This window comes from Nyctibius grandis, chromosome 7, assembly GCF_013368605.1.
Source record: "Nyctibius grandis isolate bNycGra1 chromosome 7, bNycGra1.pri, whole genome shotgun sequence".
NCBI classification, from domain to species: Eukaryota; Metazoa; Chordata; class Aves; order Nyctibiiformes; family Nyctibiidae; genus Nyctibius; species Nyctibius grandis.
Genome location: NC_090664.1, coordinates 675,502 through 691,215, shown reverse-complemented (window position 1 = coordinate 691,215; position 15,714 = coordinate 675,502). Strand labels below are relative to the sequence as shown.

Sequence of the window (15,714 nt, the reverse complement as noted above, 5' to 3'; positions counted from 1 at the left end):
GGAAAACTTTATAATTTGGAAACCTGCGTATTTAGGATGATCTGAAGCCTCTTTATAGAAATGTGTGTTAGCATTTTGATGTCTGCCTGGTTTCAACCTTACGCAAAAGCCAGAGGTTATTCCTGGTTGTTTATGTCTACTGTAGCCCAAAGGGGAGTGTTTGCAAATATTCCAGCAAGAAGGATTTGTCACTCCTGTAAGGTGACTGTAGCTGAGCTCCTGGGTGCCTGCAGCGGGGGCAGCCCCAGCACCGGTGGGCAGGAGTCCTGGCACTGTGGGGCATCTGAGCTGCCTCTGCCCGCAGGGTGCTGGCCCGGAGCTGGCTGCTCCAGCTGCAGAGGCTGCCAGGGGCTGCCCTCGGCTTGCTCAGTTGCAGCACACACACAAAAAACCTGCACACCGAGGTTTTCCCTTTAGTTCGGAGTGGCTGTTTAGAAAAGTGCCTGTTTTAGCGAAGTCCTCTTCTGACAGGACAGCCTTTTAATAAGAGGAAAAGGCATTTGTCTCTGTCTCCTTCAGCCTTGTTCTGGCAGCTTTGTGGCTGGTTGCAGTGGTGAGCAGCTCCAAGGAAAGAAGAAAAGGATAGAAGAAACAATAAGGTACCCAGATACCAAGGGAGGGGGTGGCTGTGCGAGGGGTTACCTTGGTAAAAGGCAAAACAAAGCCAATAGGAAATTCCACCTGGATCAAACCCAGCTTTGAAACTTGGACGCAAGTGAGAGGATTTCACTGAAATGAAAGTGGAAAAAAATGCGTGGCTGTGTCCAACAAAACACACTGTTCTTCCCAGAAAGAAGCTGTTTGTTTTCAGGCACTTGACATCAAGGCAAAGGAAATAAAATACTTGATTTGCAGAACTGCTGGCATACGAACGGCCCAGGGCTTTGGGCATGCAGCCAGGGGAGCTGGAAATCAACATTTAACTCCCTTCGGCACCTTAGGGAAAAGAGACCTCAGAATCTGGTAAACTTACGAGATCGACTTATCAGAAAAACGCCTTTGGATATATTTGTTCTCCTCTAATCTGTCACTTACACTGTGGGCCACTGTGAAAGCTAAACAAGCTGTTATTCTCATGGTACCCTCTGGTTTGGAAAACAAAATTAAGATAATATCTTTGAAAATGACAGTGGGAAGGTGGAAACAGGGAGCACCTTTCAGTGTGTGGTGGTGGGAGCCTGAAAGCATAGAAAGAATAGTCCAAGACCCCAGCATCACAAGTTTTATTACACAGAGCCAATTAAAAGCAGAGTTTCTGTGTATCTTAATTTTCTGCACAAAAGCCACAGGACTACTCGATAAGCTGCTCACTAAGGAATAGCTTCGCTGCATGAAGTTTCTTAGGGGAATTGTTAGAAAATGTGTTTATCTTGATCCTCAAGGGAAATACCAACATGGTGTTGACCAAAATCACTACCTGAGCAGTGATGGTTTTTTAACTGTTTTAGCACAGCTTGAGAAAAGGCATATTTCATGCGCTGCTTGGAGCTGGTTGTTACTGTAGTGGGGATGAAGAGGAACTAAAGGGTCATTTGTGTTAAATTAAAAACACAAAGCACTTAAAAGTATTGAATCGGCTAGCCTGTGTGTTTATTATCTCTGGGCTGAAGCAGTAAAAAGTCTGCTCTACTTCTCCTCTCTAACTGCAGGGGAAATGGCCTTCAGTGGACCAAAAGGGCAGTAACGCTGTGATCACCTCTTCCATAGCCTCGGAGGGCAGCTGGGACACAGACCAGCCAGGTAGCAAGGGTTAGTCCACAAAATTAACACCACTGGTGTACCCACGTGCTGATCTACTGCCCTGTATGGCCTGTATGGTCAGGACTTCTGGGTATAGCTCTGTTGGGTGCAGATGCCTGCTGAAACTGGATGTGCTCCCTGTGCCATGCACGGATGCTCTCTTTGGGTCGTGGGCATGCCAGAGGACTCTCAGGAGATGCAGCTGAAATGAGCTCTCTGTACAGTGACCCACAGGCTTTGAGCAGCTCCATCAGTTTAAATCCTAATGGGAAACATTCAAGTGCCACTTGAGCCTGTAGATGCTTGGAGAGATTTTTTCATTAAGAAAAACAACAAAAAAAAAATCATGTGGCTTGTTTTGTTTGTGTGTGTTTAATCACTGTTTTGATAAATTTCTGTCAGTCAGCAGGCTGGTCCTGCAATAAACTGATCTGTGAGCTTTTGTAAAGGATGCTTAACAATTTAATGTGCCAGTTTGCACCAGTTTCTCTCAGGCTTTGATTGTGCCATCCACTCATATTGTTCTGCCAGACATACTCACAGTCCAGCCCTGTAATCAGGAGCCTGAACAGAGTGGCTGCGCTGCGTTTCCACAGCGTGTGTCACCCCAGAGCTCCTGCATTGCCATCCTCCAAATCCTGGTCTTCATTTCTGCCCATGCAAGTCAGACAGAAAACTCGGGAGAGGAAAAGTTCAGCCATACAGAAAAAGTGACATTTATAAAAATAGACAGGTTGGAAGAGGATTTGCTATTTAGGACAATTAGAATAGCTTTGCCCCTCCAGGCTGACTTTGCCAGAGGAGCTGGGGAGCGGGTGCAGGGTCGGTGAGCCAGGGCATGGCAGAGCCAGTTCACGTTCCCAGTGTTGTAAGGATTTCCACCGCTGGTTTGTAGCCCATCCCACGTGTTGTACCAGTAACAGGCACTCACTGGAAAGGGTAGCAGCTCCATGCAACCCAGCTAAATAAAACCACCCTCTCTTAACTGGAGCCAGTGAAGGAAGAATCATGACAGAGCAAATTACTGGGTACATTTCATGGGAAGCGCTTGGTGCTCCAGAGCCCTACCCAGAGCAGCACTCAGCGTGTGACTGGAAAAGTGTGCGTGTGTGTGAGACAGAAAAAAAGATTGTGGGGGACCAGTGGAAGAAGATACTGCTTTTCTTCCAATTATTGTTATTTTTGATCCATCTGGTGTTTACACCAGCCTTGCCAAGTCATAAGAAAGAGCTCTGCTCTTCAGCAGTATTGCTGTGTGTCCCAGTTGATTTATTAATGATTCACAGATCATTAGGCAAGTACCTGGAGAGGAACCAGCTCTTTCAAGACCAGGAAAAGCCTCACAACTTCCCACTTCTTATGCTGTGTGAAAAGCAAACCAAAGTTTCAAGGGTTGGCCATCCACTCTGACTTCACTACTGGCTAAAAGGAACTGACAATATTGTTTTCTTGAAGTATTATATTGCTAAAGGTGATCAGATCTTAGCGGGGTCAGAAAAATCTAAACACAGATTTAAACGTAGTCCTTACATAGGTAAAGTATGCATCCTAAATATAATACAGATAATTAAGCAAGTGCCTTATTAAAATGTGTTTCTAGTGTTTAGTTTTTGCCATATTAAAATTTTGTCTAGGCTGACTAGCCCAGCCTGTCCCAGGAACACAGTTCGTTATGCAGTGTGGGAATTCGGGTTGGGCAAATGGTGACATTTTATATAAAGCTATGAGATGAAATTAAATTTTCTAAAAAATAATCACCTGTTTCTGAAAAGTATTATAGCGATTGCCTACTGCTATTGGACAGGTTTCACTTTAAAGACTTTGTACAAAGATTTTTTTAGTACTTTATAAGCAGTCATTACTGAAGAACTGCATCAAATCTGTGGGGAGGTATAGGTTAAGTCCACGATAAAAAAGAAGCAGAAACATCCAACTTTAAAGATTCAACATCTCAAAACTTCTAATCTGCCCATCTGAGGAAAGCCAGCTTCAGAAAAGGTTTTGGCTTTTTATTCTACCTTTGAATAAAGACTTTTCACATCTTTTTAAATTCTAGGAGATGTTAGAATAAACTAGAAAAGAGGAATGACGTGAATGGGTCAGTCTTTACTGTCCTGCTCTTCCCCAAACTGTAAGGCTTTCCTTTTTCTGTCTCCTAGGGAGTGTTTTAACATCCTCAGCCACTATGTGTTAAGTTTATATTAATGTGATATTTCAGTGATTTCTTTATTCCTTCATTAAAGCTTCCAGGTAGAAAATTTCATTTGGAGCATTTTGCTTAACAGGAATATAATTGCAGGTTTTCCAGAGCTAGTTTTAGAGTTCGAATTTATACAACATTTCCATTAGATCACAGAAACGCAAAGCAACATTTCATTCTTTTTTCTGCTGTTGCAAACCAAAAGTGCAACTTTCTTCATGGACCTAAGAGACAGCAGGAGGGAAGGACAGACACGAAATCCAAGTCAAACCATGCTGAGCATCTCTGTCACTTTGCAACGCCTGTCATTTCAAGCCTGTGAGTGGTCCCACTGAGTCAGACTGTGCAGCATGCTGGGGGGTACCTGTTTAGAGGAGTAAGGTTGACTTGAAGCATGCATAATATTATATTTATTTGGCAAGCAATCTACAAAGATGTCATAACTGTATCTGAACCTCAGTCTAGGCTTGATTTTAAAGCATTTGCTGGTTGCACCAGGCTCAGATATGCTGTTTTTCCATTGTTACTTCCTCCGTGATGCTGTTGTGTTACAATAGCATGTTTGATGTCAACCCCTTCATTATAACCCTTTAGAAAAATCAGATATTTAAACGTTATTGGTCCTTTTAAACAGCTGATTTGAGCTCTTGTGGCTCAACAGATGTTTTCTCTCTAGCATCCGCTAGCAGCCACGGTCAGACAGGACCCTGGGCTTGTCTGAGCTCTGGCCAGGCCAGGGCCACCTGCTCTTCTGCTTTTTTATGAAGCAAATATTACATTTGAAGTTCAAAGCAGCACGAATTTTTAAGTTTTGCTAAAAATCACCAGATTTAAGGGAAACAGCTTAATTTTTCAGCACTTAAAATAGCAAATGTAGCATTCTTGAGAACCTACACTGCCAAAATGGGAAATTATGCTTTCTATTTATCTTAAAGTAAAAACTGCTTTGAAACATAACCCAGGAAAAAACTACTGCAAAACACCCCATTTTCTACCCAAGTCCTTTGCTTAGCTTTTTCAAACCTAGTCTGCTATTTAATTTTGATATGCAGCCACTTTTCTTCCAAGAAGAACAGGCAGCACAACATCCAGATATTATGAAGTACTTACTGGAAGTAGGCGTTGTACGAGAAATGTTGCACGTGTGCGACGATACGGCTGTGGTACAACTTTATTGACTACCAAGGCCCGGATTAGCATCGCTCAGCTTCACCTTTTGGTTTGGTGTCTGCCGCTGTTAAATGGACACGGGAGCTGAAATACCCCTGTTGAAGCCAGAGGTGTCCCCATGGAGGTGGGCAGGTGGCAGGCAGGACGAGCAAGCTCTCACTGCTGCTACCTGTGCTCTGCCTCTGCTCCACATAGGGCAGGCAGGGGTGGTAGCAAAGCACTTTTAATGACCACTAAACACACAGGAAGAGGCTTATGGGATTACAGCATCCTTCCAGTAAAAGCACCTGTAATTTTGGGATACGCAAAGTTAAATGGCCGTCGATAACCAGAGTAAAACTTAAAGCATCAAACCATCTAGCAGTAGTAGGAGTTTTCCCAATGCCAGGGAAAATATTCAAGGGTTTGGGAACATCACTTGGGCAGGGAGCGCCTTCTGTGCCCTGGGCCTCTGACCTCCTCATTCATCACTTCTTGAGGAAAAGGGAAAGCAGAGACCAAGAGGTTGAGAAAACGCCTCCTGATACCACAGATGAAGTGCCCTTCTCCATTCTCACCCTGACTTGCTAGTCGCTTAGGGTGGCAGCAATGCAGTGGTTTTGAAAGGGGCTTCCTTTGGGCTTCTGTGTGCCTGGAGGAATCCCAGGTGATAAGATGCTCCCCAGCCCCTCAAGCGTTGGCACAAGGCTGTTCTTTTTTTCTTTTTTTTCCCCTGGAGCTTTATTTGCCCATGTGTTTCAGAGAGGGCAACCATGTCCATTTAATCTAAATGGTTTAAGACTGACAGGTCGCTTCACCAAGAACATGCTTATCTCATGTACCCTAGCAGCAAAGTAACATCTGTATGAGGAACTTTGCCAGTGCATCATTACAAACCTTGCTCCTGGAGAAATGCAGAGGTGGAGGCCCCAGAGGAGAGGCGGTTTGCCTGACTCTGTGGTGATCACTCCTTGGGACCTATTAGCTGAGAAATTTAAATGCTGGAGAATGCCTGCCTGCTCGACAGGGATGGAAAGAGTAGGTGAGAGGCAGGTCCTGCTTGGGGACCAAAGGGCGCTCTGATGAAGAGGCTAGAAGGGGACTTCAGTGGGGGAAAACCGTGCAAACCCACCCCCTCGATGCCTCCACACAAAGAGGAACAGAGGGGAACGGTGGGGACAGCAGCGTGGTGAGAGACGCTGTACCCTGTGCTCTGGGCTTGGTTTTGGAGGGACTGAAAATCTCCTCCTAAGAAAAAGGTCTCGACTTAGATTGAATCAACCACAACTGAACAAGCAGCAGAACAGTGCTCCTGCAGGAAACACACCACCTGTGCGGGGTTAAGCTTCTCCGAAGGAGCAACGGAGGGAAAGGGAGATTTATAAAGGTGTGACTTGGGAGAGAGATAAAAGCGACGTGTGTTCCTGCAGCAAAAATAAACGACATAACAGATTAAACTGGGAATTTATTGTCACAATTTTAGGGAAAGTATGTTCAGTAATATTTGGTTACTGAAATGCCCGTGAGTAACAAGAAGTTTATCAAGGAACAGTGCAAAGCAAGAGTCAGATGTAGCTAGGAAAAAACATGCTGTTGAAGGCATTTCAGCTAGGAGTTGTTGCTAGAAAGGGTTTCTGTTCTTAGCGCTTGTGCAAAATGAATCAATAGCACTGGCTTCAGCCAGACATGGCGTAATTTTATTTCCTTTTCCATATTCTTTATGGTACTGGCTTGTGGTGTGCAATGTTGCTGTTTCTTCTAGACAGTAAATGGCTCTGAGCAAAAATAATGTGAAGTGTTTCGTCCTGTAAATAGAAGATGACTGGGTTGCGGTCACTGCGTTAATTTGCTTTGTTCCCAGCTGATGTGTAAGTTTCCAAAGTCGAAAGGATTCCCTGCCCTGTTATAGCAGAATGGATTTATCACTGTTTGGAGAGGAATCTTTTTTTCTTTTCTTTTTTTTTTTTTTTCCTGGTGATAATTGCATTTCTCTGAATATTTTGTTGGACTTGTCATTTAATTTCTGGTAGTTGAGGGTGGGAGGGAGGCTTTCTATTACAGTTAGTGCAGGCACATCTTGAGTGTCTTTGTACATGTTCTCAAAATCTCTACAGAAATATTATTTTTTCTGAGCATTAATAATAGGAATAATTCATTTCCTCTTCTAGATGTTATCTGCTGTTCTCCTGCTGGAGATGTGATTCATTTTTAACATGAGGCAGGTGAGGGAGCTTCTCTTTCTTCTAGGACTGTGTGGTGCACCAAAGTAGAAGACATCTCCTCTTACTTAAGCCAGGCCAACTCCACTGATGCCCTGGACCTATCCATGGGTGAGGATCAGGCCTGCTATGCCCACTACTTCACAAAAGTAACATAAACACTTGAGATCCATTAAAGCAAACCCGTATCTGGGGCTGGGGTGCAGGCAGGCCAGCATCAGTGCTGGGTAAATTGCTGCAGGACTAACAAAGTTCCCTGAAGAATATTGCTGCTGGTCTCTGCAATCCATGGGCAGGCTGGAGTTCGTCAGGCAACTAGCTCTTATTTTGTAGCCTAGGGTGAAGGTGCTGAAATCAAAATTCCCTTTACAGTGTAATCCACTGGTGACTGCAAAGAATTCGAGTCCACTGTGTATTTTTAAAGTAAATTTCCTGGGTGTATTTCTCATTTTTAGGATGCATTAGTTGAGTACTTGGTGACTGGAGTATTTTCCCTTTTCCACTGATGTATTTTCACTGCAAAATAAGTATCTAAATATAATGCTATTGAATTCCTATCACCACAGTTGTCTCTGTCTTAATGCCAATAAGAAATTTAATTGGCCTTGTACAGCCTTCTGCTAACTCATGATAAAAACTTATTTAAGTGGTTTGGATATCATCTTCTTATAATTGTGAATGCCTTTTTTTGGTAGGCAGTGCTGAGTGTATAATTCCTGTTCAGCAACCTTTAGAGGTAATAGGAACAACTTTCAATTAATTGCAACTGTCTTGGCAAATCTGATCTTTCTAACCAAGCCAAGACGGTGCAATAGTCTCCACTAAAGCTGCTGCTGAGGGAAATTGCAGACAAAACACATAAATTTCTTGTTAATTGTGTGTTTGATTGGTTAAAGAGTTTGCAATATTGTGCACTGTTCCTAATATTTTAAGGAGGGAGACAAAAAAAAATGAGACTTGTGTATATTATAGTAGTTTCCAGGAAGCTTAGAAGGATGATTTGAAAGGGGAAGATGCCCAGCCAAACACGAACACATCCCCACTGTGTTTGCAGATCTTAATCTGTCATACATCAAATTGATATGCACTAACTGATGATGCGTTAATTTTTCTACTGCAAATATGTCAGGAAACTGTGTGAGTGATTAAGGCAAACGCTGTATGATTTTTTTTTTTTTGCTATGTTGGAGGAGAGGATTAGATAATGATCCCAAACCATGAAATCCTCGTGCTTTGACAGTCACCTAGCAGTGCGCCTCGCCACCCTAGTTAAATACATACAGTAAATCATGTGGTGACACTGCCAGCGTTCAAAGTGCCTACAGAAGCCACATGTGGGGTGAAGGTACCAAATGGTGTTCACAAGTGAAGTCGGTGAGAGGACGTGGGTCCTTCCAGCCCTCGGAAATCAAACAGGGTATTAAACCGGTGGGATTAAATGTCTTTAATTGGATGAAGAGAAATGAGCAAATGGCAGCCAAGCAGGAGGCTCTGGATACGTTTTATCGCGTGCCAGGGCTGCATTTTGGGACCCATCTGAGCTGTGCTCACAACTCCTGTTCCCCTGGCTTGGCAGCTTGCAGCTCCTCTCGCTGCCACAGACACCCTCAGCGTGTCCCTGCCCGGTCACAGCGCGTCCCTTCCCCGGGCACAGCCGGCTCTGGTGGCATTTCCCTTCCCCTCTCCCAGCTGGCTCCCAGTCAGGCCCGCTGGGTGTACACGTACCCGGGGCAGGGGGTGTTTTTCTCATAATCTCTGTGCAGACGGTGCCCAGTTGCTCTGTTTAAGCACCACAGGGGGCACACGAGCACAACCAGCAGCTTTAACGCAGCCAGCGCTTGCGGAGAAATCAGAGCCTTGTCCTGACTGGGGGGATAAAGCAGGATTTGGCACCCACTGCAATCCTCTCCCACCCTGTCGCATGGCAAAGTCACGTCTGTGCCCCTTCTGAGACACTGCTCCATTTGGAGGGATTGGGGGGAAGCAGAGCCTGCTCCTCTTGCTTTCTTGCCCACCCATTTCATCCTGGCATGTAGAGATGGACGACACGTGATCAAATGCATTGGAGGGAACAGGAAGCTAAATATCTCCTTTTACACCCTGGGCACTTCGTTAGGACGTGTCACTGCCGTCATCAAACCAAGTAGTGAGAAAGAACACAGAAGTCTGTAACGGTTTTCAAATAAACTCTCAAACACTGATTTTTGACTCAACCCAGACGGCCTTAGCATGAGCACATTTTACCCTAGAGCTGGGAGGCGAGATTGTGGCCCGGCTGAGGCCAGGGGATGTGGTGTCTGCCCTTCAGGTTCAATTAGTTATCTTTAATGCAGCAACAGAAACTTCCATTCAGGAGTGCAGGGCCTGGGCTATAAAATCCCCCAGCTCCTTGGTGCAGCCCCAGCCTGCGCCTGCCTCCTCTGCTCTCCCGGAGGAAGGCTGCACACCCCAGTCTTGCCGCACAGGGGCTGTGCATCAAGTACTGCAGATAAAGGGAGAAATAACAGGCTGCGCAAGCTGTGGTGGTCCTGGCCAGACGTGTGTGCCCCAGCACGGTGGCACGGGCTGGCCCCTCTCGTACATGCCTCAGTATCAGTGGCATCTGACAAGAGTCTAACCTGGAGATGGGCACCCTTCATACCTTTGCTCATTCATGTGTACTTAGAAGCCAGGAAGCCTCCTCGCAAATTAGAGTGTGAGAAATGTTGCCATTAAGACCTGCTCTCCTACTACCTAGTTCTGCTGCGTGTGGGTTTCTTCCAGAGTATTTCTATCCTTTTCTTGCTCACATGGTTTGGCCTCCTCTGTTTTTTTCCTGCCTCGCAGCTCCTGGTTACCTTTCCAAATAGTGATTAGCTTTAAACACTTGCTCAGCCATCCTTGACGCTGAGCTTGGCTTCTTTCTTCTATCTTAACTGTCTTTTCTCCTTTGACAGCAAGGTTATATACTTTCACACACTGTCAAGTATCTGCTCCTCTTCTCTTCCTTTTCTCTGAGCTCCTCCGCAAACATTTGACATTGCCATCAAGCCTAATGGTGCTTATAAACTGGGATTTTTTACATTTACTTTTGGTAATGTCTTTTTTTTTTTCCCCTCTTCTGCACTCAAAGCTGCAGGCTGCCAGGCTGGGGGTGGGGGGAAGCCATTAATTATACAGGCCCTGAATAACTGGGTTTGCTGAGGTTGCACCGGTAAAAGCAAAGCAACCTGCAGTGCAGAAATTAATCTGGGCTCTCCATGCAAACAGCTCCATGATGTGCCCAGACCTGGGAAACTTCCCCTGTGTCTCCGCTCTCCCTGATCCTCTGCTTGTGCAAATGCAGTGGATTCCTGCTCCAGGAATACAAACCTCAGCATCCCAGTGCCGTGGAGTGGCTACTTGCTGGGGTGCAGCAGCCACCTACGCCAGCCTCTGAAGATCATCTGGTTTTCTTCCTGTAGGCTGAGGAAGACCGTAACTGAAACCTTCATCCGTGGCAAACGGTGAGGTAAAAACTTGTCAATGAGTCATGCTGAAAATCAATATTTCTTCCGTCGGTTGGAGGAAGGGATCACAAGGAAGATGAATGTCCAAGGTATGTTGATCTGAGCATGATCTGTACCGGCCCCCTACCCCTGCATCCCACGGGTACACACATTTGCCTGATCCATCAGAGCACGCAGCAGGGCTTCAGGGCCAGCACACTCTCCTGTGTGTTGGCGCTGTAGGTTAAAGGACACCTTTTAGGTGCAAAGTAAAGATAAACCAGGGACAGAGTGATCAGCTCCTTCTGGAAGGAGAGCACAGGAAACGTGGTAAGTCAAATTAAGGCTGTATTAAGGAAAAATAGAGAACCTGGAGATGTCAGAACTGTGATCAGGCTGTGATTCACTCTTACGTTAAGCTGACTTGAAGTGCAATCTGCTGGCTAAAAAAATAGCTTTTCAAGAGGTATAGAGGAAGGCAGATTTTGGCCAGACCAATTCCTTGAGCTAGCTCAAGGCTGCCCACGGAGAGAGAAACATGACACAGTGGGAACATCATTTGAATGCAGCCTTCATCCAGGCTGCCTTCTCATGAGCAAGAAACTCCCAGCCTCAGAGACTTTGTGCTGTTCTTGCCATTACAATGTGTTTAAAAAGGCAATTGTCCCGCACGTTTTTCCGTTCGTGTGTTCCATTTTGCTTAGCAGAAAGCAGACTTCAAACAGTAACTCGCACTCATCCCTTGAATGATGTTCAGGATGACACATTAATCATGGATTTGTGATTAACTCTCATGCTATCACATGAGTATTCAAGCTCAAATCCCTGCAGAGAGGAGGTATATTAAGAAGAAACAGCATAAAAATGGCCACATCACTGACGATGTCTGTTGTCCTTGTCCATGGACTACAGCAGCACGTGATTCATTAGTGCCGCAGAGAACGAGCCCCAGGAGCATCGTGTTTTCTTTACTGTATTATGAATACAAAGGTCAAATTTTAATATGGCAGGTCTTGAAATTTCCTATAGGAAAGATTCTATTTCAGACCAGTAGAGGGAGAAAGCAGGCCAAAGACATAAATTAGTGGTTTTCATGAAGATTTATTGTGGGAAAAAATCTACTTTATCTCCATAGTTAAATACAAGAACAGTTGTTCCATTTGCTGCTGGGTTCTTTGCTGATGTCCTTTATTATTCCATTTATTAAAAGCTAATGAATAGTAGGTATATGTTAGATTTTCCTGTCCTGACAGGGGAAAAAAGGATGATTTAATTTGAGAAGCAGAGTTTTAGTAGTCAGTACCTGAAAACTACACTTGGATATTCGGCTACGTAAAAAGAAACTATTTGCACATATGAAATACTTGTTGCAACTCGAGCAAGTTAATCTTCTGAATGGGTGTGTAAGGTGTAATGCCACAACACCTTTCAAAAATCTTCAAAATAATAAAACATAATAATAAGCAAAACAATGAATGTAGTCGCATAAACATTTTGGAAAGCAATTGGCCCATATTTCCTGAAGAAATTATTTCTGCCTTGTGTCCTGGTTTCATTGGGATTTGGTTTCCGTGTGTGGCCAGCCGTGGTGATCAGGGCCATCAGCAGGTAAATGCAGGGCAGCTGCCCCAGGTGTACACCCAGGTGTGTTCTGTATCATTAACAATCAAGTTCACTATAAAAGGGAGGGCTTGGGGGGGGAGAGGGGGCTGGTTTTGCTCTCTTCTGGCCTCCCTTTTTTCCTCATTGCTGACGATTGTTATTACTGGACAACCTGCTGCAACCCTGTAGCTAAGTATGCTTTTGTGTGTTTTGTGTTAGCATTTATATTGTTTTATTTTATTAAATCTGTTCAGTTTTAACCCATGAGTCTCCCTCTTTTTCCCAATTTCCTTCCTTGGTTGGGAAAGGGACGTTGGGTGAGAGAAAAACTGTTATTGTTTAGCCCTGGGTGTGGGCTGTAGAAGACACCTTGAAATTATCGCTCTCATCCATAATACCTTTGGTACAGTATAGGCAGGGAGAGGCAGAATAATTTGCACATTCAGGCCCTGCAAGACAAGGTATGGGAAGTTAGGAGAAGAGCTACCAAAGTATTCACACCCAGAGAGTGATGAGGTTGGCTAAGGCTCACCTTGGTGGTGTGACTGTTTCAAATGTCATATCCCTGGTACAGATTCAGATACCGTTCTCATTGCACAGTCTCTGCTCATTTTCTTATAGAAAAGGGTGTGACGGACATATCCAATGTGGAGTTCTTTCTCTCCTTCCCATGGTGTCTGTAGGATGCACTGCAAAGTGTCTGGGTCTGATTGCATTTATTTTAAAATGCAAATCATACCAAACATTAAGAAAAAGTTGAAGAGAGCAGCATGATTTTGTATTTTTTATGGTCTACAGTACTGGATGCTCCAGGGAAGATTAGGAGAATAGGTCCCTCCATTAACAATCAAACACAGTCCAACAATATAGCTAATATGTCATTTCTCTTTTGCCCTTCCCTGAGCCCCAGATTTGTCCTAGATTTGCGATATCACCTTCCACGAGCGTGTGTACCTGGTCCTTTATAATTTTCTCTGTAAGTAGGAAAGGATGTTTGGGTACTAGAGCTGACCAGAGAAGCTGGTGCAAATGTCCTGCCCCTGAACTAGACTTTCTCAACAGACTGAAGGAATTTTACATTTATTATTTATGCAGCTGGTAAAACCCTATATATTTGTCTTGTGCCTTATCAAGAATTCATCCTTATCCTTACTGTCTTGCATTCAGAGAACCTCACTTCACAAATAAAGCTGTGTCTGGGGGCTACAGGGATCCTAAATCTTCTTAGCTTATCCCTTTGCATTCCCCTTTCACTTCTGTTGGCAAAATATCCCCTTCCACTAGGTGAAGAACCTTGATAATGCCTTCTAGGATAGAACACTTTTCAATTGTTCGGTACTTGACATGGAGATTTTTTTAATATATTTATGCATCCAGTAGAGGTAAGATTAAATTTCAAGAAAGGGCAATACAGCTGCAAGTGAAACAAATGAGCCTCTGATATAAAAGCTAAAGTCTTACAGCAGCATTGGCCTGACAATTTATTTGCTGTTCTCTTTGGGTGGTTTTTTTTTTTGAAAGAATTATAGCTTGCAGTAGAGCTATTTACATCAAGTACATCAACTGGGATTCGGTATTAAAACTCACTGAATCTATTCCCATTAATGTTGTTTAATATAGACCATCGAATGGTTTACAAGTAATGAAGTCCCATAATACTTCTGGTGTACACTGGGTCACCACTAATAGTTGCTGTGGAAACCTTGTTGTCTCTTCTATGACAGCAGTACATAGTTGTAGGGGGCTTGTTTTTTTCAAGGATTACATTCCATAGCACTTTCAAAGACAAAGAAAGATTAACGACCTTCACCTAAGATACTTTAATTAAAGGAGAGAGGATTCTTCCCTTTTCTGCATCAGGTGTGGGAATAGGAGTGGGGCTGCATGTCAGAAGCCACCACGGGACCACTCCAGCTTCACTCTTCAGGCATGAGGACATAAAGTTACAGAACCAGGAGCCCTGAACTAAAGAGGGGTGAAGTTTCCAGTAGGAGCTGCGGGCCATCTGCTGTTCCTCAAGCCACTGAGCAGTGATGGCTGTAACAGCTTAATTGCACGTGTTGATGGAGGCCTGATCTAAGTGGATTTGTATACAGGGAGGATCCAGACAGCGGCAACTTGTTGCAGGGAATATGATAGCGTGTGTGTGGCATGCTGATAGTGACACATGGAAAACTCACCCGCCCAGGAAGGCCATTGGTGGTCATGCTCATGCCTAACTGTATTTAAAGTAAATAAATGTTGGCCTGCAACTTCATATTTGTTTTATGGTTAGGGTCCAATCCTTGCCCCCGAGGGCAACCAGGCTGTCAGCCCTGCCGAGCCCTGCTGTGGGGTCACAGGCATTTTTCCTGTTACGGAGCTGTCTTGTCGGCACACAGCCAAGGCACGAGAATAATCCCTTGTAAGAGTGGCCACAAGGAAACAACTGGGGGCCTCCAAAGTGGACGTCAGGAAAGAAAGGGTCATTTTATGAGAAAGACCGTTGGACTAAGACTTGGCTGCAGAGCTTTCTATCCCTGGTACCACAAACTGCCTGTGCACACTAACATTCTCTGTGCTAGACCCTATTTCCGTACAAATCATCTGTAATTGTTTTAATGACTTTGTTAATGATTCACAGATATCTTATAAGCACTATTTACTCAGCTTTCTTCATTACCCCACGGCCTACAGCAGAGATGCCGCTGAGGAGAACAATAATAATTGGCACCCATAGGAAAATGAACAGTTTGAGCTGTGCAATTAGAGACCAGTTTCCCCTTTTAACATTCTTAATTAATAGATGTGGGTATTTGAGGTTTTAAAATGGAGCTAACTGCATTTTTATACATTCACCAGGAACTTGCACAAGGAAATTAAGTTTGGTGTATAAATATTTGTCTGGAGTGACACACCCTGTTAGTCTGAGAGCTGAGCAGAGAAAGAGGGTGTATGTCGTCTGGTCCTGGGTATACTGGAGGGCTCATATACTCCAGCTTCCAAACTGGAAAAGTAGTTCTCATAGGAATTATAAAAATAGGAAACTCCTGAAATGTAGTTTGCACTAAGATGTTGTTAATCTGGGCAGAGCAGAAGGAGGGGAGGAGTAGGCCTTGCAGGGGTGATCCTGCAGCCCTCAGCAAGGACGAGCCAAGGTGGAATAAGTGACACGGTCCTGTCAGACACAATACCTTTAAAACAAGATGGAAGAGTAAAATGGCTGCTGTGAGGTCCCAAGGCAGATATACAAAAAAAACCAACCCCAACTTGTGTGGATTTGGGACAATCCCTGGAGCATTTGATTTGCATAAAACCACACAGTTATTTCAGCAGCTTGTGACAAATATAATCCTGC

At 44.3% G+C, this 15,714-nt stretch overlaps 1 protein-coding gene across 2 annotated transcripts in view; it reads left to right on the top strand.

Annotated features, from left to right (window-relative positions):
• MYRIP (myosin VIIA and Rab interacting protein) overlaps positions 1 to 15,714 on the top strand; it is a 262,226-nt gene that overhangs the window by 50,865 nt on the left and 195,647 nt on the right. Inside the window, exon 1 of one of the 2 annotated variants that reach the window (XM_068404758.1) lies at positions 10,817 to 10,885. The exons of the other annotated variant lie outside the window; for it this stretch is intronic. The gene's annotated coding sequence lies outside the window, so the exon portion shown is untranslated. Of the gene's footprint in view, positions 1 to 10,816; positions 10,886 to 15,714 lie in introns of those variants that run through there. 2 annotated transcript variants of the gene reach the window in all.